The 26656-nt window shown below is 41.1% G+C and overlaps 1 protein-coding gene and 1 pseudogene across 2 annotated transcripts in view; one reads left to right on the plus strand and one right to left on the minus strand.

Annotated features, from left to right (window-relative positions):
• PRKG1 (protein kinase cGMP-dependent 1) overlaps positions 1–26656 on the plus strand; it is a 1214718-nt gene that overhangs the window by 268667 nt on the left and 919395 nt on the right. The window lies entirely within an intron of this gene.
• Positions 9140–9299, minus strand: LOC116648471 (annotated as a pseudogene).

Below are 26656 nucleotides of genomic sequence, written 5' to 3' on the forward strand. Positions count from 1 at the left end.
CTGAATTCCTGTATGAGTTCTAGCAGTTTTGGGGTGGAGTCTTTGGGATTTTCCACATAAAGTATCATATCATCTGCAAAGAGTGAGAGTTTGACTTCTTCTTTGCCAATTTGGATGCCTTTGATTTCTTTTTGTTGTCTGATCTGCTGTGGCTAGGACTTCCAATACTATGTTGAATAGCAGTGGTGATAGTGGACATCCCTGCCGCGTTCCTGACCTTAGGGGGAAAGCTCTCAGTTTCTCCCCATTGAGAATGATATTCGCTGTAGGTTTTTCATAGATGGCTTTTATGATATTGAGGTATGTACCCTCTATCCCTATACTGTGAAGAGTTTTGATCAAGAAAGGATGTTGTACTTTGTCAAATGCTTTTTCTGCATCTATTGAGAGGATCATATGATTCTTGTTCTTTCTTTTGTTAATGTATTGTATCACGTTGATTGATTTGCGGATGTTGAACCAACCTTGCAGCCCAGGGATAAATGCGACTTGGTCGTGGTGAATAATCCTTTTAATGTACTGTTGGATCCTATTGGCTAGTATTTTGGTGAGAATTTTTGCATCCATGTTCATCAGGGATATTGGTCTGTAATTCTCCTTTTTGATGGGGTCTTTGTCTGGTTTTGGGATCAAGGTAATGCTGGCCTCATAAAATGAGTTTGGAAGTTTTCCTTCCATTTCTATTTTTTGGAACAGTTTCAGAAGAATAGGTATTAATTCTTCTTGAAATGTTTGGTAGAATTCCCCTGGGAAGCCATCTGGCCCTGGGCTTTTGTGTTTTGGGAGATTTTTGATGACTGCTTCTATTTCCTTAGTGGTTATAGGTCTGTTCAGGTTTTCTATTTCTTCCTGGTTCAGTTTTGGTAGTTGATACATCTCTAGGAATGCATCCATTACTTCCAGGTTATCTAATTTGCTGGCATAGAGTTGCTCATAATATGTTCTTATAATTGCTGGTATTTCTTTGGTGTTGGTTGTGATTTCTCCTCTTTCATTCATGATTTTTTGATTTGGGTCATTTCTCTTTTCTTTTTGATAAGTCTGGCCAGGGGCTTAAAATCTTGTTAATTCTTTCAAAGAACCAGCTCCTAGTTTCGTTGATCTGTTCTACTGTTCTTTTGGTTTCTATTTCGTTGATCTGTGCTCTGATCTTTATTATTTCTCTTCTCCTGCTGGGTTTAGGCTTTATTTGCTGTTCTTTCTCCAGCTCCTTTAGGTGTAGGGTTAGGTTGTGTACTTGAGACCTTTCTTGTTTCTTGAGAAAGGCTTGTATTGCTATATACTTTCCTCTTAGGACTGCCTTTGCTGTATCCCAAAGATTTTGAATAGTTGTGTTTTCATTTTCATTGGTTTCCATGAATTTTTTTAATTCTTCTTTAATTTCCTGGTTGACCCATTCATTCTTCAGTAGGATGCTCTTTAGCCTCCATGTATTTGAGTTCTTTCCGACTTTCCTCTTGTGATTGAGTTCTAGTTTCAAAGCATTGTGGTCTGAAAATATGCAGGGGATGATCCCAATCTTCTGGTACCGGTTGAGCCCTGATTTATGACCTAGGATGTGATCTTTTCTGGAGAATGTTCCATGGGCACTAGAGAAGAATGTGTATTCTGTTGCTTTGGGATGGAATGTTCTGAATATGTCTGTGAAGTCCATTTGGTCCAGTGTGTCATTTAAAGTCTTTATTTCCTTGTTGATCTTTTGCTTAGACGATCTGTCCATTTCAGTGAGGGGGGTGTTAAGGTCCCCCACTATTATTGTATTGTTGTCAATGTGTTTCTTTGCTTTTATTATTAATTGCCTTATATAATTGGCTGCTCCCATGTTAGGGGCATAGATATTTACAATTGTTAGATCTTCTTGTTGGATAGACCCTTTAAGTATGATATAGTGTCCTTCCTCATCTCTTATTACAGTCTTTGGTTTAAAATCTAATTTGTCTGATATAAGGATTGCCACCCCAGCTTTCTTTTGGTGTCCATTAGCATGGTAAATGGTTTTCCACCCCCTCACTTTCAATCTGGGGGTGTCTTTGGGTCTAAAATGAGTCTCTTGCAGACAGATGGGTCTTGTTTTTTAATCCAATCTGATAGCCTGTGTCTTTTGATTGGGGCATTTAGCCCATTTACATTCAGGGTAACTATTGAAAGATAGGAATTTAGTGCCATTGTATTGCCTGTAAAGTGACTGTTACTGTATATTGTCTGTGTTCCTTTCTGGTCTATGTTGCTTTTAGGCTCTCTCTTTGCTTAGAGGACCCCTTTCAAGATTTCTTGTAGGGCTGGTTTCGTGTTTGCAAATTCCTTTAGTTTTTGTTTGTCCTGGAAGCTTTTTATCTCTCCTTCAATTTTCAATGACAGCCTAGCTGGATATAGTATTCTTGGCTGCATATTTTTCTCATTTAGTGCTCTGAATATGTCCTGCCAGTCCTTTCTGGCCTGCCAGGTCTCTGTGGATAAGTCTGTTGCCAATCTAATGTTTCTACCATTGTAGGTTACATATCTCTTCTCCCGAGCTGCTTTCAGGATTTTCTCTTTGTCTCTGAGACTCGTAAGTTTTACTATTAGATGTCGGGGTGTTGACCTATTTTTATTGATTTTGAGAGGGGTTCTCTGTGCTTCCTGGATTTTGATGCCTGTTTCCTTCCCCAAATTAGGGAAGTTCTCTGCTATAATTTGCTCCATTATACCTTCTGCCCCTCTCTCTCTTTCTTCTTCTTCTGGGATCCCAATTATTCTAATGTTGTTTCGTCTCATGGTATCGTTTATCTCTCGAATTCTGCCCTCGTGATCCAATAGTTGTTTATCTCTCTTTTTCTCAGCTTCTTTATTTTCCATCATTTGGTCTTCTATCTCACTGATTCTTTCTTCTGCCTCATTTATCCTAGCAGTTAGCGCCCCCATATTTGATTGCACCTCATTAATAGCCTTTTTGATTTCAACTTGGTTAGATTTTAGTTCTTTTACTTCTCCAGAAAGGGTTTCTCTAATAACTTCCATGCTTTTTTCAAGCCCAGCTAGTATCTTTAAAGTGATGATTCTGAACTCTAGATCTGACATCATACTAATGTCTGTATTGAGTAGGTCCCTGGCAGTCGGTACTACCTCTTGTTCTTTTTGTTGAGGTGATTTTTTCCATCTTGTCATTTTGTGCAGAGGAGAATAGATTAATGAGAGAACAAAATGCTAGCAGGGTAACAACGTCCCCAGAAAATATACTCTAAACAAATCAGAAAAGACCTGAAGCAGTGGGAAAAGAAAGGGAAAGAGAGAAAAAACAAAAAGAAAGAAAAAAAGAAAAAAGAAAAAGATAAAGATAAAAACAAACAAAAGCAGAACAAAACAAAACAAAACAAAACAAAAACAGAATGTGATCAAATATGATCAGGCTGGTTTATAGATCAGTGCCACACCCTAGATTTTGGGTGTATTTTGGTCTGTTAAAAGAAAGTCCCTCCCAAAATTTTAAAGAAAGAAAAACTTATATATGTACAAAAATAAGGGTTGATATAATGAAGGGATGGAATATGACTGTAAAGATGGAAATTATAAAAAATTTTAAAAAAGGATTTGATAAGTTGTTTGAAAAAAGAAAGAAGAGGATTAAAAAAAAAGAAAAGAAAAAAGGGAGAGAATGTGATCAGGCAGGGGAGTAGAAAAAAAACATACACTAGAGATTTAGAGTATATTTTGATCTGTTAGAAGAAACTATCTCAAGATTTTAAAGAGAGAACAACTTATATATATATGCCAAAAATACGGGTAACTACTACGAAGGGATAGAATATGACTTTAAAAATGAGAAATAAAAATTTTTTTTTAAAAAAGGGATTGATAAGATGTTGGTTGAAAAAGGGAAAAAGAAAAATTCAAAAAAAAAGAAAAAAGAAAAAAGAAAAAAAGACAGTTAAAAAAAATAATTAACTTTGAAAGACTAAAGAATCATGGTAAAAAGCCATGAATTCTATGTGCAGTATTCCCCTAGCGCTGGAGTTCTGCCGTTCTCATTGATCGGTAAACTTGGTCTTGGCTGGCTGTTCTCGCTGATCTTCTGGGGGAGGGGCCTGTTGCCGTGGTTCCCAAATGTCTTTGCCGGAGGCGAAATTGCCCCGCCCTTGCCGGTCCGGGCTAAGTAATCTGCTCGGGTTTGCTCTCCGGAGCTTTTGTTCCCTGCAAGCTTTCCGTACAGCTTTGGAGGCGGAGAGTGAAAATGGCCGCCTCCCAGTCTCCACCCCGGAGGAGCCGAGAACTCGGGGTCCCGCTCCTCAGTGAGCCCCCAGAGAAAAGCCGTCAGTCACTCCTGTCTCCCCGGTCTCCGGCCACACTCTGCGCTCACCCGGCCTGTGACCGCGCCTTTCTATCTGGCACCCGACCCCGGGTGGAGTCTCCAAACCCAGCAGATCCCCGCGGTGAGCTCCCGCACCTCTCCTCCCGGGGGAAGAAGGTGAGTCTCCCCGGATCTGCCGCTTGTTGGGTCCCTGCTGGAGGAGCGGTGGCCTGACTGTGCCGCGGATCACGGTTTATAGCAACCCCGAGCTGAGAGCCCGCGCCTGGGCTCCGTCTCTGCAGCCGGCTTCCCTGCTCCGATACCTGGGAGCTCTGCCGCACTCAGGCACCCCCGGTCTTTCTGTGACCCCGAGGGTCCTGAGACCACACTGTCCCGCGAGGGTTCCACCCCCCACTTCGCCACCAGAGTGACGTCCCTCAGTGGAGCAGACTTCTAAAAGTTCCGATTTTGTGCTCCGTGGCTCTATCACTTGCCAGAAGCGGCCGATGGAGTCCCCTCCCCCCGCCGTCTATCCTCCCGAATATCGCCTTGGATTCACTTCTCCGCACGTCCTACCTTCCAGAAAGTGGTCGCTTTTCTGTTCAGAGAGTTGTTGCTATTCTTTTCTTTGATCTCCTGTTGAGTTTGTAGGTGTTCAGAATGGTTTGATCCCTATCCAGCTGAATTCCTGAGAGGAGACGAAATCCAGGTCTCCTACTCCTCCGCCATCTTGCTCGAAAATACCGATACATGTCTTTCTCTGATTGACTTATTTAGCTCAGCATAATATCCTCCAGTTCCATCCACGTCGTTGCAAATGGCAAGATTTCATTCCTTTTGATGGCTGCATAATATTCCATTGTGTATATATATATATATATATATATATATAGTGTTAATATATATATATACCACATCTTCTTTATCCATTCATCTGTCGATGGACATCTTGGCTCTTTCCACAGTTTGGCTATTGTGGACATTGCTGCTATAAACTTCGGGGTGCACGTACCCCTTCGGATCCCTACATTTGTATCTTTGGGGTAAATACCCAGTAGTGTAATTGCTGGATCGTATGGTAGCTCTATTTTCAACTTTTTGAGGAACCTCCATACTGTTTTCCAGAGTGGCTGCACCAGCTTGCATTCCCATCATTTCTTAAACGTCTGGGGTGCTGTGTTTTTCAGAGAAACCCACGGAGACCGTGCAAGTTTTACTGGCATCCCTGAGTCCCACAGACAGGAGGTGGCAAAGATGAGGCTTGTCCCCTCCTCTCTCATTACCCCAGGGTTTTGCTGGTGTCCCTTCCCTCCTCTGCCCTGCACGACATTTTGGGGTAAGGCCATGTGCAGCCTCGGGAGCATGCAGACATTTAGACCTGTCTTGATGGTAGCAAGAGAGAAAAAAAAATGAGTATGTGATGAGCAACAGTGGGACAACCTGGATTCAAGGCTAATGTTTAGCAGTGAAGCCACACAGTCAAGCGTCCGTCAATAGCGTTTGAAAGACCTAGGGGTCTTTCAGATGAATTTGTGCCTGAGAGTAGAATTGCGTCGTTGACCTGGGACTCCGTCTGACCAGTGGACAAGACCAAGGGGGCCTCTGCATGATGGAGCAACCTGTCACAGAAAGGCAGAGGCCTTTCATGGGGACTGGTGAATGCCTGAAGTGGTCTCGGACTTTGATGAATGACTTGTTCGCTGTTTTCTCTCGGAGTGTGGAGTGTCTGCCTGCTTAGGATGGGAAGCAAGGCAGTTTGTGGGAATCTTACAAGGTAGTCCGGACATACCTTCCCTTCTCCCTGGAAGCACGTGCGTTTTCCAGTTTAGAAAAGCACCTTGCCTCTCCCTTCTTGACCAGTGAGTGTGCAAAGCTCCGTCCATGATGACATGGAATTGGGAAGGTGAATTGTGCAAGTGTGGAAAGCATCTCTGGGGGGCAGGCCATTCACCTGCTTCATCCTTGGGGTGGTTGTAGAAGGGGAAGAGGAAATGGGAGAATTAGCACAGATTGACTGCTAAGCTCTGTGTCCCTCTCCTGCCCAGTCCTCTGACTGCTTTGTGGAGAGGAATTGTCAGCATGCCCTGTTCAGAGAGGAGACCACAGCGGTGCTAGCGAGGAGGTACTTAGATCTCTTAGCTCAGGGCGGCGCTGGCTTCTTAAAACATTACAGATTGCCTCCTTCCATCTTTATACATGGATTTGATTTTTCCTGAATGCTCGTTATAGCAGTGTGTCTTCTTTCATCCTGTTATGATTTTTTGACAGCTTTACTGAGGTGTGCTTGATACCCAAAACCCCGCACGAGTCAAAGGCATACAACTTAAAGAGTTTGGGCATCTGCGCATAGTCCCCAAACCGTCTGCGTAGTTGAGATAATAGACATGCGTGTCACTCCCTCCAGTTTCCTTGTGCGCTTGTGTCTGTGATAAGAACATTTTAGGGAAGATAAGAACGTGAGAGCTACACCATTTCTAAGTGCACCGTATAGTATTGTCTACTGTGGGCACGATCTTGGATGGCAAATCTCTAGAACTTCTTTACCTCACATAACCGAAGCTTTACACCAATCGAACAACTCCAATGTCTCTCTCTCTCTCTTTTTTTTTAAGATTTTATTTATTTCAGACAAAGAAGGGAGAAAGCGCTCCAGCAGGGGGGCAGCGGGGAGAGGGACAAGCAGACTCCATGCTGAGCGCTGAGCCCAGTATGGGGCTTGATCCCAGGACCCCGAGATTATGACCTGAACCAAGAGTTGGACCCTTAACTGACTAAGCCACCCAGGTGCCCCACAGCTCCAGTGTGTCTTAAGTGAGGGAAAGCATTTTTGACTGTTTTATGGATATACATGAACCTATCTGTTCTGCCTTTTGCAATGTATTTCCCACAGTGTCAAACGCATGGTAGACGACAAGTCAACATTTGTTTTATAGAATTAGTTATAGCAGTTGGGGGAGTGGGGACAGCTTTGCATTGCCTGCTTTTTGTGCTTCAGTATAGAGTTATGTTCCATTTCTCTCTAAGGCAAACGAGACACCTCTTTCATAATTTGGCAGACATGTCTGCACATTGCTTCTTCACCCTGGTATAATCAAGCCTTGGCAGGAAGTGTAGATTGCTTTGTCTCTACCAGGTGTTGATCCTCTTAAAAGCATTTTAGCAGCTATGAACTTTTTATGGGTATGGCTTGACCTAAAAGAGGGAATACCACTTGGAAAGGTGTGTGTGATTCATTTCCATTTGGAGGGACCAGCTCATTGCATCTGCCAAGCACTCGGCTGGTGGGCAGCATTCCTTTATATTTGTGTGTTTTAAATCTAAAACTTTTAATCCAGGTGATTAAGGATCCTCATATTAGGGGTGATTTATGAGTAATTAAGTAGGGTCCAACTTCTATGAAGAAATCTGTAGGAACACAAAAGGAATGAAAATACTACTATTTTCTTATATGTAAGCTAAAAGGTTTTTTCCCCCCATAAAGTTCTTAGGAACTCAGTTTTTGGCAGTAGATAACATATTAATTAATACCCCGAAGAAAATGTGCACATATAATTCTGTTAAGAATCCACCACTGGCTCTTAAATAACTGGAATGATTATTCAGGATGTGTTTGTTTGGTTCACAAATGAAAACGCTTCTCCCAGATCTTGAGCTAATCAATTACCAGAAGCTGGAAGTTCTCTCTAGTCCTTCTAGGTATTGGTGAGGAACATGAGAAATTGATGTAATCACAGTTCACTGCTACTACTCATAGATGAAGACTCAGGCAAATAATAATTGAAATATTACGTATATACGTTGATAGCTTAATATGTGTGTGTGTGTGTGTGTGTGTGTGTGTGTGTGTGTATACACAGGGGAATGTGTGTTTTCTCTTTTGAGGAAAATCCTGGTATGTCAGATCAGGCTGTCATATTGGTACCTGGAACCCATGGACAACAGAAGCAGGAAGGAGGGCTCTGTGTGTGGCATTTGTCGTCTCGGAGACTAAGAACTGTGTCTTCAGATGATGATACTTTTGGTGTACTGAATAAGTTTGATTGACTTTAGCAATGTTTTTATTCTAACTATACACCGACACATAGAGAAATGTCTACCAGATACACAATGCTGTCTTTTAAACACATATATAAAAATTATACTTCTTTAGGGGCGCCTGGGTGGCTCAGTCAGTTAAGTGTCTGCCTTCGGCTCAGGTCGTGATCCCGGGGTCCTGGGACTGAGTCCCGTGTCAGGCTCTCTGCTCAGTGGGGAGCCTGCTTCTCTCTCCCCCCTGCTTGTACCCTCTCTCAAATAAATAAATAAAAATCTTTTAAAAATCATGCTTCTTTAGGAGTTCCTGGGTGGCTCAGTCGGTTAAGCATCTGCCTTCGGCTCAGGTCATGATCCCAGGGTCCTGGGATCGAGCCCCGTGTTGGGCTCTCTGCTCAGTGGGGAGCCTGCTGCTCTCTCCCCCCTGCTTGTGCTCTATTTCTCTGAGACAAATAAATAAATAAAAATCTTTAAAATAAATATGCTTCTTTAAATGATGTGTAAAAAGTCCTATTACAGGACTAGAAAAAGTATTTTGTAAATGATATTAAATTGCCTAGAAACAAATCAACTTTATCTATATATTTGAATGCAGGCACTTTTCAGTGATTACAGTGATGATAAAGCAAAAGAGAAATCATGACAAAATTCATAAAGTTCTTTCCTTTCCATAAAATGATGGCAGTTTAGTTTCCTACCCTTTCAACTCCTGACATGGCTGTGTGTCCCGCTCACTTCCACATTGCTCAACAGCTGGGAATTTTGAAACAGACCTGAGTTTAAATCTATCTGACCTCTTATTAGCTACTTTATAGTGAACATTTATGAATTGCAGGTTCTTTATCTTTTAAATGGGATTTAAAAAGGCGCTGTCATTTTCTCTTGAAGGCTCAAGAGGAAGCATATTGAAGGTCCCGGGGTAGTATCTAGAATAGTTTTCAATTAACAATAATCGCGCCTTGGATAAACCTCATTGGCTACGATACTGCCACTGTGCAAAGCTGGTAGTATCTAGAATAAAGGAGAAGCTCAAAGCTGGAAGCTGTTACTGGGTGGGTTGGAAGCAGCAGAAAGCAGAGGATGATGATTTTGATGACATGAAAGAGGATCTGGCAAGAGGTGAGCGATGCGTGATTATCAAGTCAACCCACCTGTGAGACCCATTCATGGCTAAATCACTGGCAAGGACTTTGGCTGTCCCTCTATACCAGTTTGGTGGATTTCACTTTCAAAATATGGTTGCTTTTAGGTTTCTCATCCATCAGAGAATTAGAGATGTCAACATTAATGTGGGAAAGAAGAAGAATGATAGGTATCATGAACGTATTCTCTTTTAGGTTCATGGAAGGAATGGCACTGTATTGCTGATGGGGAAAAAGACCAAACACGCCAATCATATCTGAAATTAATTTACCTTTCCAGACCACCATTTTTTGGAAAGAAAGAACTATTTCACTAAATGCTCCCAGTGGTTAAGGGACTCTAGATCATGAGCAGTTTCATTTCTTGCGAATCTTGTATGCTGATGAGGTTCAAGTGAAGCCGTTTTACAAGGTTTGCTTTATTAGATTATCAAATTTCCCTTCCCTGGGCTTAATTTGTGATGGGAAATAGAACTCATCTTTTTTTTTTTCCCCCTTTAGACCTCTATTTCTACCACAGGGTGTCCAGTGTGATTTTGAGATCAAAGAGTTTTATTTAACCTCTGCATCGGATCTTACATATTTCATTCATCCCCAAGCCAATTATGTACAAATTCTACTTCCTGAACTGATCAGCGAGTCTCAGAGAAGTCCAGGTTATTCAGAGAAGAGAACTTTCTTTCTTTCTTTCTTTATTTTTTAAAAAGATTTATTTATTTATTTTAGAGAGACAGAGAGATTGTACCAGCAGCGGGGAGGGGCACAGGGAGAGGTAGAGAGGGAATCTCTAGCAGACTCCCCACTAAGCACAGAGCCCGACAGGAACTTGATCCCAGGGCTCTGAGATCATGACCCAATCCGAAACCAAGAGTCAGACGCTATATTGTACCTCGTGTTCACTTTGGAGCATTCAAAACCATTGCTTCCACTCCTTATCCTCAGAGAGCTGTGGAGGTGGCCCAGGACGTAGACATCCCCATTAAAGGGGCAAACTTTAGAGCTTTGCATACCTTTAATCTTTGTAAATGCAAAATGTGTTTTGTCAAGGGGACTTAAGATTTCATACTATTATGCATCGAAACATTTGAGGCTCTTTTCCTTCTCAAAAGGACTCTATGGTATCAACGGTTACATATTGTTTCTGGGTTGCAAATCAAACAGCTTGGCAGAAAAGTTCTGGCATGTTTTTGAAAAGGGCAGCACAAACTGATTATTATGAATCAATCTAATAGTTCGTACTCATGAACCTGCAACGTTTCAACCCATAGGCAGTTGTAAATAGGAGCTAGGTAAGATCAAAACTGCGCATTATATGTACCACATTCAAGAACTGACTATTTGAGTTTACAGAGACCATTCAAAGACATTCTGTGGTTGAAGCACTGACTAATTCCTCCAAGTGCTTCTCTTGACTTAGGATAAGTTACTTTTATAAGTATACTAACATAATTTTCCTTGGAAAGTTTACCTGTTTTTGTTTTTAGTACACCTATAATATATTCTAATGTGTATGTCTCAGTTATAATGGTATCCAGTAGGTATATTTTTGCAAGGTATTGTGCCAAAAAGTTGATTTTCGCATAAATGATTAGTAATAAGGGGGGGGTGCTCATTGAGCTGCAGACTAAGAACTCTCAGTCTGGTCCACACCTTCATAGGGAGTACAGATCTATTCAACTTCTCCAACAGGCAGTTCAGGAAGAGGAATTGAACCAATCTAAGGAATTGATTTGGTAATCATAGATTTCTAAAACAATAACAACACCATACATAGCAGTGGAAAGCTATGTAATGCAAAATTAATTAATGCAGTGCTTTCCCCTAGGGGTTTTGGATTTACAGTTAATCGAGCTAAAGTACCTGACTGGCCCTAGGAGAAAGTAGCTTGTATTCTCAATGATTTTAGTTATTTTATAAAGGTGGAAAATAACTGATTCATTATTTATTTCGTTAGACTGAAAATATCATTAAAGATGTGACATGGATGAATAGCTGGAGTTCTCACTGAAACCTGATATTTATTACCTGAGGGATGGGAAGCACTCAAACTATAGACTGATGGCACATTCTTCGGCTCAGATTAATAATATAGCAGATATTTGGATTCTGTTCCTTTGACGGACTGAGAGAAAAGTAATTCAGGATAGAATTCCCCAAATAACACTGATGGGGTTAGTGGAAGTTAGAGTAATTTCAGTTTCCACAACCACACATAAGTGACGAATTTAAAATAAGAACATGATAAAGTAGTTTTTTTTCAATAACGTAGTAACCTTCCACCATGTCTAAGTGGTTTGTGTTCAATCAAATCGATATTGAGTGCCAAGGATAAGCAATGGTGATAATGCATATAACCATGTAGATTTTTAAAATAGAAATAATTAGTGGAATTCAATATTTTTTTTTGACTGGGAAAGAGTTAGAAATTACCTAATTCATGCACTTCCCTTGGAAAGTAAATATTTTACTTTCTAGGTTTAAGTGATTGAGTTCATGGCTCGTCCTTTTATACCAAGAGAGAAACCACATTGAAAAACACAAACTTATAGTAGAACACAAGGACATGTGTAGTCTCAGGATCTCTCAGATGCTTTCAGCTGTAAGTAACAGAAAACCTCAGTCTCAAATTGTGCCAAATTGGCTAACACAAGGACATTTATTATGTCACACAGGGATTTCTCAGGTAGGCTGTACCCCGAGTGTGGTATGACAGTGTCCCTGAAGTTCTCTGATTTGGATTTGGTCTCCACACAGTGTTGGTTTCCTGCTCAGCTTGACAGCAAGATGGCGGCTGTGCCCCAAGACCCGGATGTTCAGAGGAGGCTGTGAGACCATTTTTTAGATTTCTTTCCCAGGTGCTTCTTAGCAAAGGCGCTCTCATTTTTTTGGTTGGGCCACATGCCAGGCTTGTGGAATTATCATGATTGCTGTAGAGGGGTCCCAACCATCTTTGGAGCTGGGAATTTGAATCCACTTCCCCAGAGTCATGTGGTGTAAGCTGGTCAACTAAATAAAACTGGGGGTTCTTCTGAAAGGAAGAAAGGGAGAATTGGATGTTGTGTAGGTAGTCATCAGTCATTTTGCAGGCAAGGAATTAGTGGCCCAGAGAAGACTTAGACTGTGCAAAGTTACAAACTTAGAGCCATTTTGTCCAGTATTATTGTCCACATTATTTATAAAGTTTTCCCAGTGCCCCCTTCCCCCCCCCCCAAAATAACTCAGCCATTCTGTCATATTTGCACTTGCAAAAGTAGAGAAACTTTATCTGAGTTTCTGAGGGTGAATGAAAGCTGAAACACCAAGCCACTTCCATTTTATACTTCCTAAAGAAGGACATGTCTGATCTTCCCATGAGCCCACCACAGACCACGCCTTCTTACAACTTTTCACAGGAGAGTTTTTATTGTATGATTACTTGATTATACATTGTTCTTTTTACTAAATACTAGGAGGGACAATGTTCTGTTCTTGGTACATAAACTGACACTCAACAAAAGAACGAATGAATAAATCCTGAGATCTTTTAATCCCATAATCATGAAATACGTTTAAGCACTGTTGTGTGGTCCCATATGCATAAATTGTACTTCTAGGTAATGTGTAGACATGGTCCACATCCTGAAAGAGTGAGATCGATGAAACATATAATAGACATGTAAAAATAACAGTATGAGACTATCTGTATCATATGCCAGTGACTTCACAGATGGTGAATGCCTCAAAGTTCAAGAGAGTCTAATGAAGGGTGCTATGGTGTTTCAAGACCCCATGGAAGGGGCAGAATCTGGGCTGGGAATTGAAGGAAAGGAGGGACATCAACAAGTTGAAAGGAGGGACTCCAATCCAGGAAGATGAACCAAGAGAGGAGAAAGCTTAGATTTATTTTAGGAGCACAGGATAGATCTGTTTGGTGAAGGTGTTTTGTCACTGGGAATTAGAAAGAGATGCAGTCAAGGAACCAGGAAGCAAGGGGGACCGTGGCGATCCTTCAGCCCCAGCTAAGCCATCAAACTATTTGGGAAGCTTTCAGAGTAGGATTTTGATGCAAAGGAACCAAAATGTACAAAGATTAATTTGTAGGATGTGTACCTGTGTGGGATGGAACATGAGGGAGAAAAAGTAGTGAACAGGTAAAGTTGCCCAAGTGTAAATAAAGGTACAGAAAAATAAGAAGCAAGAAATGGGTATGAAGGGATAGATGAGGCAAATTTTGAGGAAGTAAGATGGGATGAAATAGCTGGATCCAGGGGCTAAGCTGGCCCCAAGCAAAGCTCCTCAGTGCTGAGCCTTGAAAACTGATGGGATCATTGAATGAAATAAGGGAGTCCAGAGGAGAGTTCTTTTTTTCAGAGAAGAGGGTGGTCTGGGTCTGCAGCCAGTCGGGCACTTAGGGATGCCCATCAGGCAGCCAGAGATGTGCAAATCAACTTCAAAATTAGCACAGCTGGTGCTATAGACTAGAGAGAAGGTGACTTGCAGGTAAAAGCCAAAATCACAGGAGAGGCAGAGATTAGCCACACTTAGCAGAATGCCTAGCACAGATGTATCTCAATGCACATTTGTTGAATTGAAACGAAACTATTAACCAGAGTGCTTTGAGTTGGCAGCGACAGAAACCCATCAGATACTGACTGAAAGGCTGAATTTATGGACTGAATTTCGTGTGACAGAATAATCCAGAGACAGGGCTGGCTTTGGGCATGACTGGATCGATGTGTTTCCATGGTTAGGGATTTCTCTCTCTCTCTCTTTCAACTCTGCTCTGTTCTGTGTTAGCTCTTTTTCTCAGGTGGGCTCTCAGATTTTATGGCATGTTCTACCAGCATAGACCCTCCCACAGAAAGAGAGCGCCTCTCTTCTACCAAGTCCTGGGTAAGCACCAGAATTCACTCTTCCTGGAAAAGCTGGGAATATTCCATCATCCCTGGATCCACCACGGTGATTTGATGAACCAGGCCCATCCTTAGAGTCATGGGTAGTGTGATGTCCATCAAAATACACTTAAACTAAACCTACAGGGGGGTAAGGATGCAGACAAATGTAAAGAAAAATCATGCTTCCTTTGCCAGAAGAGAAGAGTAAGGATGCTGGGCAGGTAAATAGGACACGGGTCCACCACAGGACTTAGGCCTAAATCCTGTAGTGAAGACTGAAGCCCGGTCCTCGAGTACGCACATGTCCAGGACAGGAGGAAGGTGGGCAGAGAAGGAGGAATGGATGAATCCGCAGGGGAGGCTGAGCAATGAACTTGAAGCACAGGTGGGAGCTCATCATGTGTGCTTCCTGATGCACGGCTTCAGTTACAGGGCTTCTAGGGACACGGCTCCAAATGGCATATTCTGTTGGCTGACACATCCGTGCAGGCTCTTCTCGGTAATTTAGAAATACGGCAAGACATTCCCAAGTCCAGAGGCTGTAGTGAAAATGCTACTTCTAACATTCTTACATCTTTTGTTACCAGATTTAACGCATGTGACTCAGACATTTTAAGATGAAAGAACATCCCACATAAATGATTTACAGTCTGGCTTTTGTGGTTCAGGGTTTTTACTGAGGTTTTCAAAAGAAAGAAGGTAGAGGACAGATGTCAGTCCCTAATGACTTCAAGCTTCAGTCTCTCTCTTGTCTTTCTATCTGTTAAGGCCCCTCCAGTCGCCGTGTCACTTCATTCGGGCAGCAAGCTGCCCTTGCTCAATTGTCCCTTTGGCCTCCACCTTCTGAAGTGCATTTTGCCTCCTCCCTCGGGCAGGTGTAAGGCCTGCCATTGCTGAGTCAGCAAGGGGTGGGGCCAACGCTCCTGCTTGGTGACCAGTGTGGCCACCGTCAGAGACGCTCTGTCCTCTCATTAGAACTCTCAGATCATTCCTGGCACGTAGTAAATGCTCAGCAAATGCACATTATCATTATTACTGTATTATTAGGATTATTATAAAAAAGCTCTGTCCAGTTGGCAAATGCCACCAATTGGCATATTACTCTGTATAGGAACTCACCCCTTTTGTGATTTTTACTTCTGTCTATGAAACGTATCTCACACCCCAAGAGGGGGTTCTTCCCTTCGGTGTAAGCCAGATCACTATTTCTTGAACCGAACCTTACATTTCACACCTATTTGCTTTTGGACTCATCTTTCTTGCTTCTGCTTTTAGTGATTTCCATGTTCCTTGGATTGATTACACATTTCATCATTTTTAGGGCCCTAGTTCCTGCCTCCCTGGCTTATATGTTTGGCTTATTTTTTATACACACCCACATAGCGAGAGAGCATGAAAACTGAAAAACCTACAATAGAATATATGTCTGGTTGTTAGCATGTTTCTACATACACACACACATGCACACACACACACATGCGTGCATCTGTGCAACCACGAGCTCTTACCGAAAGCCGTAATGACATGGATGCTGTGTGCACGTCGCTTGTTATCAGGAATAGCCATTTAGCAGATAGATCTCAAGGATGTGGTTTTTTCTTGAAGCACACCCTCAGAAGAACTGTGATTATCATCATTTACTGTGTCCTTACCATGTGCTGAGGACCACGCTAAGCGATTTACATACATTATCTTAGCCTGTGTCACCATGACAGTAACCCTATGGGGGAGGATTTGTCTCTGTTTTATAGATGTGGGAGCTGGGGGCTGAGCCAGGACCCACATGTAGGCAAGTCTGCCTCCAGCGCCTCTGAACAGGCTGCACCTGTCAATCCAGGGCAGCTCCGTGGGAAACAGCTTTATGCTTCTTTACACTCAAAACACTGCAGGAGCCAAATCAAACCAAACCAAACCAAAGTCACTATTAGTAAAAGGGACTCCATAGCATGGGGACTATAGGTAATAACACTGTACTGCAGATTTGAAAGTTGCAAAGAGAGTCAGTCTTTAAAGTGCTCATCATGAGAAAAGAAACTATGTAACTACGTGTGGAGATGGGTGTTGACCAGACTCATTTGCTGTGATCGTGTCTCAATGCATACAGTTATCAAATCATTATACGGTACACCTGAGACTAGCATAATGTTGTATGTCAATTATCCCTCAATAAAAAAAAATAGGGGTGCCTGGGTGGCTCAGTCAGTCAAATATCTCTGACTCTTAATCTCAGCTCAGGTCTTGAAGTCAGGGTGGTGAGTTCATGCCCTGTATTGGGCTCCATGCTGGGTGTAGAGCCTACTTAAAAAAACAAAAAACAGAACCCAAAAATGAATGAACGAACAAATGAATGAATGAATGAATAAAAGGTACTCCATGGAATAAAAAGCATTTATTGCATTGCTATCCTGATTCGGTATCGTGATGCTTGGATAATAGGAAATTAATAAACATTTATATGAAGGACTCTGCTGTTCCAAATTACCATTTTCTCCTTGTCAAAAATGAATCAGTCTGTGTTTTTTACTCTCCTGGATGTTTTTTTTTTTTTTTTTTCATTCTGTACCACAATCTTTTAGATTCTTTTTGTTCTTTTGAGTTATTCTGATACTTTCTGCTAGTCTCTCTGGGAATATGTGTTCTTTGGGATTTATATGTGAATGTGGTAGGTTTCCACAATAGGGTTAATGAGTGGGAAATGCACGAACTTTGAAAGCATGCCCTGCAGAAATGCTTGTGCTAACATGCAGATTGCCCCAATTTTCTGCTGCAATGTCCTTCTCTGCAGGGAGTTGTTCCTTTCCAGGGTTGTACCATAAGAAATCAATTCTGTTCATGGAGATTATTGAGATTAAGAGCAAATACCAACTCCAAAATCAATGTGATATGACTATACTTTTCTGTACAACTACTCACAATTTTTGGTCACCAGTGAAATCCTATGAATTTTTTAAAGAAGGTTTAGGTGAGCCTTAGCCATCAGAAAACTAATTTGGTTTCTTTTCTAAGGGAGAATATTTAGAAAGTAAATTCCAGCAACTTCTGAAGTGTATAAGACAAGAACACTTTGTGTCTGCTTCATATTCGATAAGAACTATGCTGTTCTTTCTTGAAAACTCTGCAGTTTACAAAATATGTCAGAACTCAAACCAGCATATATAAGCGAGATATGGCAAATGTTCCTCAGCAAATTTTCAAGGGATTGGAATATTTCCCAACTCTTTTTGAAGAGAAGAAGTAAAGTATTTTTCTTTTGGACTCCCAGAGGAGGATATTATTAAATACAAATGCAGAGTATTTTGAAATTGCTGAGTGGGCCACTATTTCGATATGCTGCCTGTCTTATCCAAAACTTTGGTATTGTTGTTTTTAATGGATCATCAGCTATCACAGAGAAAGATTAAATTTTTTTTTAAGTTTTAGTAAATTGAAACTTGACGATTTTGGCTTGAAATACTGCTGGATTCTGAGTATTCCTGGAACCTGAAATCATTATGTGCACTTTTCCAGATTAATTCTGTTTGGGGTATTGCAAAATAATTGCAGGGAAAAAACGCAGTCCTATCCTTTCATCATATTTTATTTTCTGAAAATGGACGCAAGAGTTGATATTTAAGATAATGAATCGACTCTCAGCAGTTACCGTTATAAACAATGTAACTGTTGAAACAAAGCCAGCCTTTACATAACCAAGAAGAATTCCTCAGCACATGTCTCTTGCCACTCCAGCCCCAGTTTATCTCATTTGTGCTGGGTGAAGAGCAGGCTTTATTTCCTTTGTTTTTGGTCCAATGAGAAAATATTTCCAGAATAGTTCCTTGATAGCATGGATTGAGTACCATAACACCGAGTTTCTTTGAATTCTCACCATCCTGTAAAGCCCGGGTTGAAAAAATTAAATGTCGATTGGGCTTGGCAGAGGAAGTCCATGAGTGAAGGTGGGGTTGTTGCAAAACCCATCCCCAGTTTAAAGGGATCGGCCACTACCCAGCACCCAGAACGTGTTGGCCTATGGAAATTCAAAGCCCAGTGTCGTCAGAGCATTCTGTTTTTTTGGAAAGAAAACAGAAATTTCTTTGTTGTTATTATTTACGAGGAATATCCTGATTTCTATATGCTCTAGACTAATTGGATCTAAAAAATAATGTGTGTGGGAAAAAGATCTGAGAGCCACGTGTGACCTGAAGGCCACCTATTTGCAACTTCTCAACTAAAGCATGACACCGTTTGACATCTTTATTGAATAGTATTTACTGAGATGCTGGGTATGTTCTCTGGCATGTCTCCTGATGTTTGTAATTAGTCTGATGCCCTGCTGGTTCTCTGCTCCTGAATCTTAGCATTTCCCTTAACAATGTCCATTTTATCCCTGATTTGCAGATGGGAAATTGGATTGGATTAGAAAGAGAGAGTTTGGCACAGTATAAGGCCCACATTTGGGTCCTCAATCTGGTTACTAATCTAGCGTTCATGTCAGAGATCCTATCTTCTTCCTGAGACAGTCTTTTTCTTATATCCCACTTTTAGTCATTTGTTTTCTGCCTAGTTTACTGTTCCTAAAACCCTGCCCGGAAAGCACATCTTTATAGGATTGGGCATTACACTGAAGCTTGTTTAGGGCTTAATGTGCAACCCTTGGTGTCCAGGCCTATCACTTGAGGTCTTCCGTTATCAGAGGGACTTCACTAATGCCAGACTTAATCTTCATTGCGTCATTCTACAATTTCAATTGCTTTTCAAGACCTCCCTATTTCATTGTGGTAAGCCTGATACCAGTAACTTACCTGTCTAGGTCTTTCCTGGGATCTGGGTTGTGGATGCCTGGCTGGATTTGCTCTCTTTAATTATAGCTCTTTCTGCCCCAGTGGTAGATCTGCTAGTTGGGTGTGGTAGCTGAGACCTCGCTCTACTTAACCCTTCATGTCTGGCTATTACATCAGGTAAAAACCTTTGGAGAGCCGTGCTTTTGCAACTGATTTATCATGAAAAAAAATAAATAAACTAGGGAGGAAGAAAATCTTGCTGTGTGTATGTACTCATGCAGTTCAAGTGCACTTCCTCTTTCTTATCCAAAAGCTACTAGGTATTTGTCTTCTATGAAAAAAAAAAAGATTGGGGCACCTGGGTGTCTCACTTGGTTAAGCATCTGCCTTCGGCTCAGGTCATGATCTCAGGGTCCTAGGATCGAGTCCCGCATCGGGCTCCCTGCTCAGCGGGGCGTCTGTTTCTCCCTCGGCCTTCTGCCTGCTGCTCCCCCTGCTTATGCTCTCTCTCTCTCTCTCTGTCAAATAAATAAATAAAATCTTTAAAAAAGAAAAAAAAGATTAATAGTTATTTCATTAGTATAGCCAGCTGATACAAGAATTGATTTTTTGGCTTCCCTTTTATTCGTGAAAATATAAATGCCAGTACTGGTAGGATATGGTACCAACCTATTAAAATCCTCTTGTAGATGTAAAAGAAAGGATGTCGGCTTTACTGGAATGATGACGGTATTTCCTGTTAAAATCCCCTTGTAGAGTGTCATGTGTCTTTGGGATTATGTTCACAGAATGTGGTAACCCCTGATGTATTATTATTTGTATCAGTGAGCTTGCACAACAGGCTTCAAGAGCTGAGCACTGATAACGGAAATTTCCTTTGAGAATCAGTTTCTAAATTCCAAATTCCAGAAAGTTCAAACTTGTATTCATGTAACCTCCATCGTACTTGTCTCATTGATTCATTTTGTTTTTTGAGAAAAGAAGAATATTATCAGTAACCTATGCTGTCCTTCTTCTGTCTCCCCTCTACCTGTCCGTGTGAGTTTGGGAAAGCTGAACAACAAAGTGCCAAGTAGCTTTGAACCTGGTGGGTCTTAAGAGCATAAGTAAATCCTCCATTAAAGATACTTGGAAGGTTGGATCCAATAAGTCGATTGAGTATGCTCCAGGCATTTAAAGTGCAATGAGATAGAAAACAAATGGCTAATTTGCAATGACGTGGATGGAACTGGAGGGTGTTATGCTGAGTGAAATAAGTCAATCAGAGAAAGACATGTATCATATGACCTCACTGATATGAGGAATTCTTAATCTCAGGAAACAAACTGAGGGTTCCTGGAGTGGGGGGTGGGGTGGGTGGGATGGGGTGACTGGGTGATGGACATTGGGGAGGGTATGTGCTATGGTGAGCACTGTGAATTGTGTAAGACTGTTGAATCACAGACCTGTACCTCTGAAACAAATAATACATTATATGTTAAAAAAAAAAAAAAGTGGGAGGGAAAAAAGAAAGGGGGGAAAATCGGAGGGGGAGACGAACCATGAGAGACGATGGACTCTGAGAAACAAACTGAGGGTTCTAGAGGGGAGGGGGGTGGGGGGATGGGTTAGCCTGGTGATGGGTATTAAAGAGGGCACGTACTGAATGGGGCACTGGGTGTTATATGCAAACAATGAGTCATGGAACACTACATCAAAAACTAATGATGTAATGTATGGTGATTAACATAATAAAATAAAAAAATAGAAAAAAAGAAAGCAAATGGCTAGAAAATGTTGGTTATAGATTGAGTCTTTTCTAGCTCCATTTATTAAGTATCATGTCCTGAGTCAACCTATTTTGGAAGGTAGAGAAGCTCCCATTTTCAACGTGTTCCAGTCTCAAAGAGGAGATGTGAATAAATGTTTAAATGATAATATGTGTATACATGGAAATCAAATGTGATCTATATAGTCCCAGAGCATGTGCTGACGTCACAGATGCATGTCTGCTATTCTGTGGCAAACAGATATGTGGTCCTTGCTTGGCTGTGTGTCCTTTATTTTGCTTATCTGTGGAAATCTTTGAGAAGAAGCCATGGCATTTAGGTTTTGCTTCATAGGGAGTTAATGTTTGGTCGCATGGGAATATGGCTTAGGTGGAACTTTGGGATTTTGAGGGAGGGGTGATAATAAGGAAATGTGACTTTTTAAAAAAGAGAACCGGATTTGACATATTTCTTTGAGTAGCATCTTCATATTAACACCTTGGAAACCTTATGTATGTAATCCAGTAGAATTGTGTTTGTTAGGAAACTGTCTTTTAAGACATAAGTATATTTTAAAATTATTTTCAAAGGTAGCAAGCATTAAGCCTTTCAGGGTAAATCTGATCTTCAAAAAGAATAAAAGGTATTGGATGTGAGTGCTGAAAAATAAAGTAGTTATAAAAATAGTAATACAGTTGGTATTTAAAAAAAAAAAAACAGGCAGGTTTTAGATAATGAGGCTGATGTTCTTACATAACCAGCAGGAGAATTTTGCATATGATTAAAGAATTTCAAATGTATTTTGGCCAATATAATATCAATGAATATGTACAAGTGTTTCCTAAGTGATTTTTTTAAAGGAAAATATTTATTTGGGTAAATAAGGTTTTTTATTTTTCAATTTCTTAGATATATTTCCTAGAGAGTGAAGTAGAAAGGAGGTAGATCTGAGTCAAGACAAAGTAACATGAAAAATAGTGATAAGGTTGCCAGATAAAATACTGGATGCTGAGTTAAATTTGAATTTCAGGTAACAAATTTTTTAGTATAAATTTGTCCCAATAGTTGGATCTACTTATACTAAAAAATTATTTGCTGTTGATCTAAAATTCAAATGTAACTGGGAGATCCATATTTTTATTTGCTGAGTCTGGTGATCTTCAATGCTGACCAATAGTTGCTTTATTTTATCTTATCTTATTTTATTTTATTTTTTTGTAATAGGCAGGCACGTTTGGAGTACCTTCTTCCTGACAATATAGCTCTATAGCTTGTGGAGGTTGTAAGAGTACACGTTGCCCTCAGAGTCTACACTCTAGCAGAGGAGATGAGGAATGTGAAGATAATCCTGTTTCAAGAGAAATTGTAGCAACTGCTCCAAGGAAGATGCAGTGTCAGTTCAGAGAATAAAGGGGTTGCTTCTGGTTGTGGAAACCAGGGGAGGGACTGCTGAGTCCATATTGGCTTTTGGCCGGAAAGGGTTAATGGTGTTTAGTCACCTGGAGATAAGGAAGGAGTGGTGCTCCTAGACGGGAGAATAAACGTTATGAAAAGCATTAATCTGGTGAAGTTTTGGGTGTATTTGAGGAATTACAGTTTGGTTGGAACAGTAGTTCTCAAACTTTAGCCTGCATCAGAATCATGTGCAGGGCTTCTGAGAATACACCTCCCTGGGTCCTGTCTGCAGAGTTGCCGGCTCAGTAGGTCAGTGTGGGCAGAGAATTTGCATTTGTCACAGGTCCCCAGGTGATGCTGGTACAACGACCACACTTAGGGAGTCATGGACAAGTGTGCAGCTCCGTGTGGCTAGTGGAAAGTGAGGTTGGGAATGTAGGTCAGGCCCTGAGGCCCTAGACTGGTATGCTCTGGAGCTTGAATTTTGTTTAATAGACAGTAGGGAGCCATTAAAGACTGGAGAGCCAAGTGACAGATCAGATTGTTCTTTAAGAAGATTTATTTGGTGGCAGTGTGTGGGATTGATTGAAAGGAGCACCAACAGGCCAGAGAAGCAAGGATAGTGAAGTAGCTCCTGCTTGTGTTGTTTCTAGTAGCCAAGACCTAGAAATAACCTAACTGCCCATCAACGGATGAATGGGTAAACTCTAGTGTGTGTACATATGTATTATATATAATGGAATATTATTCAGCCATAAAAAACACGTCTTGCCATTTGTGACACTCTGGGTAAACCTTAAGGACATAATGCTCAGTGAAGCGAGTCAGACAGGGAAAGAGAAATACGGGATGATCTCACTTATATGTGAAGTTTAAAAAAAAATGAACTCATAGAGACAGAGCGTAGATTGGTGGTTGCCAAGGGCTGCCTGTTTAGTTAAAACAGAACTTTTCCATTAAAAAGTAAGCAGTTGGGAGGGGGGTGGGGGGATGGGTTAGCCTGGTGATGGGTATTAAAGAGGGCACGTTCTGCATGGAGCACTGGGTGTTATGCACAAACAATGAATCATGGAACACTACATCAAAAACTAATGATGTAATGTATGGTGATGAACATAACAATAAAAAAATTAAAAAAAAAAAAGTAAGCAGTTAAAGTAGGGGCTGGTGTTTATTACAAGAGGCATCCCAAGAGGTCAGTGGGTAAAGCTGCACAGAAAATTTGACGGACCCCATAAGTGCCACAGATTAGATCACTGGTGTCTCGTTTCAATTCACGTGGAATGCGTCCTCCATCGTGAAGACACATTTATGGGAGCAGCTTTATCTTCTATACCGAATGGCTTCTTTCACTCATATTTATCCATCCCATTTCCTGTGGGCAGTATTTGCTGGACCCCGTGATAGGCTCTGGTTTAGAGATATAAACCAAGGAAAAAGAAGTCCTTTCCTAGAGGTGACATTCAAATTAGCCAGCAACTAGTCTGGATGGGGCTGTGAGGATTCAGAGGGGCTGCGTTACAGCCTCCACGAGGGCCTTCCCCGTTTGCTGAAAATCAGCTCTGTCACTGTTAGCGTGGAACTTACTGCCTATTTTCACCCCTGTTCCTAAGTAAATTTTAATCAGATTTTTTCCCCATAAAACTGGTATGTTTAATTCTGAAAAATTTGAGAAAGTGCCAAAAATATGAAGAAAAACATAATAATCACATATAATAACATAATCGTACCAGCCAAGGGAACACCTCACATTTCAACGTATATTCCTTCATATGGTAGGTACTGTTTTGTAAACTGATTTTTTTTAAAAGATTTTATTTATTTATTTATTTGACAGAATGAGAGAGAGTGAGTGAGCAGAAGCAGGAGAAGCGGGAGAGGGAGAAGCAGGCTCCCCACTGAGCAGGGGCCCCCCCACATGGGGCTCGATCCTGGGACCCTGGGATCATGACCTGAGCTGAGGGCAGATGCTTAACTGACTGAGCCACCCACGCACCCCTGATTTTTCTGTTAATAATATATGTATTTTCTCATGCTAGTGACTATTATAAGATATAATTTTTTTTTTAGCTAATAGGCATCACATAAAAATATCACAATTTTACTCCATACTTTAAAATATTAGATCACTTCAGATTTTCACTGTTCATATTTCTGCAAGGTACATTTTATATCTGAACTTATGTGTTTATCCTTAGTAATTTATTTCCTTTGGGTTGCTTCATATACTAAGCTATTTTACTATAGAGGGAATCAAATGCTACCTTGATTAAGATGATGCATAATTTAAAGTGCGATACAACATTTAATGCGTAGTTGGGATGAGGGCTTGACAGCAGGTATTACTTCACACATACAAAACCATAGAGGATACTCACAGCTTGAGGTGAAGGAGGACAGTATCTTGACTGTCAGTTACATTAGCTACCTACCCTTAGAGCATACTCTTAGACACCTCAGGCTAGGTATCGAGGTTTTTAAATTATTCCCTGGGCATTCATATTTATCGATAACTAATGATTATAGAACGAGAGACAAATTTTATAGTACTGATATATCATTGTAACTAGATTTATAAAGTGTATTCATATGTTACAATATATTAAATGGACAGGTTGTGGTTAGAATATTTGGGGATGGCTAAGATACTGATGAGTAACATTTTCACTGGCAAAATGAATATACTGATGTGTGCATTGCAGATTATCTTCACGATGACAAGGTTCTCCTCGTTCATTTTGGAATCGTTGAGGGGAATTTGGTGGAGGATCATCTTAAGTACTTAGATTTTTGGATATCTTATGCCTTCAGATAGCTTTCTGTAGTTATTTATAATCAGGTTTATAGAATTTCCAAACCATTTACAAACATCAAGTTCATAACATGAATCAGAGGGATTTGGGGCTCGAATAATAAGAGTTATTCCTGGAATCCCCAACAGTTTAGGAGCTGTGAGCAGATTTGAAAGATTCATGCAAATGCAGACAGTACTTAAATCTTTCTTCTGGCTTTGGCCATGACTGGTGAGCTCCCAGGCCCCTGCCACGTTCCCCTCCCCTGCTTACCCTGCTGGGACCTCTGCACTCCCTAGGGGTCGTGGAGCCTCGGACTAAATCCAGAGCTGCCTCTCATCAGGAGAAATGTCAAGGCATCTAGACTAGGAAGTTACAAGTAGCCATAAAATGTGGTACTTCAATAGTTCTACTGAACGTTACAAAGTATTCAGGCAAAAAAAGGAAAGCAAGTTCTAGTAACTACTTGAAATGAGAATTGTTGGCTTTTAAAAGATTTCAGAGATCCCTCTTCTTCACCTTGTCATTTTGTAGGTGAGAAATTAAAGCTTAGAGGCATTGGACTCATTCAAGGTCAGTGGGGTGGTTCCTGATGGGACTGAGCTGAGGACCTCATCTGCCACCAAGGGGATTACTGCACTTTTAAGAAATGTCTACAGTAGGAAGTAAAGCTATATATATGACTGTGGCTGGTGGGAGAAGTAGAAAGTTTAGGTTAATATTTATTTTTTTAGTCAAGCAGAAATACAATTTTTTTTCTTGAATCCTTTTGACCTTGACCATCTTCCAAATTCTTTCCTGGCCACAGGGGTTTGGTTCCATGTCTTTGATAGCTTCCCCCCATGGACACAGAGCTCTAATTGGATAACAAAGTCCAGGGGGAGATTGAGTGTGCTTACAGAAAATCCCTCGGTAACCAATTCTGTGGAACGTTTTTATCCTGTAAAGTGAGGTGTGCTTATATCATAATACCACGGCTCTAGGAGGCCTTGTCTCCATACTGACTTTGCCAGTAGCCGTTAATTTTAACTGGGCTTTTCAGATCTAGATAGCTTTCACTCTCACAGAATTATGTTTTAAAGTTTTTAATTCTGTGGTCTCATAGATTAGGAAAATTCAAATATTAATTTCACTTGTTCAGTCGCATAGGTATTCACAGTAGTCTGGGTTAGCCAGAGGCTTCTTTGTATCGTGAGGACTATGGATAAATGTGGTCAGTCAAAATTAATGGTAAGCGAGGGTGAGCGTTGAACAGGACCAGTGGCCAAAGCTTCGTGCCTGGGGCCCCTGCCCTCTTTCCCAGCCGAGCACATGTTGGGACAGCATGGGTCCAGAGACCCGCCCCAGTCCTCACAGCCTGTGCGGAGCCTCTCTGTATTTTGATTAGATGGACATGTCATTAGTGCCTCCCTGGGGATTCTAATGAGGACCACTGAGGCCAGGCAGAGTTCTCGGGAAGGCAAACCGGAACCCTGATTCTACTCTGGGCCCAACCATGTAATAATATAATGCCGCCTCGGTTTGCATTAGGACCCTAGGTTCACCTTAGTTTAAACTGCAAGCACTCGGATCAGAATTAGCCTGGACTGTAAGAGTAGCCAGTCAGGAAGTACACAGCTGCCGCTCACTTTACTATTGACAGACATAAA

Source organism: Phoca vitulina, unplaced genomic scaffold (assembly GCF_004348235.1).
Source record: "Phoca vitulina isolate PV1807 unplaced genomic scaffold, GSC_HSeal_1.0 scaffold43, whole genome shotgun sequence".
Lineage (NCBI taxonomy): Eukaryota > Metazoa > Chordata > Mammalia > Carnivora > Phocidae > Phoca > Phoca vitulina.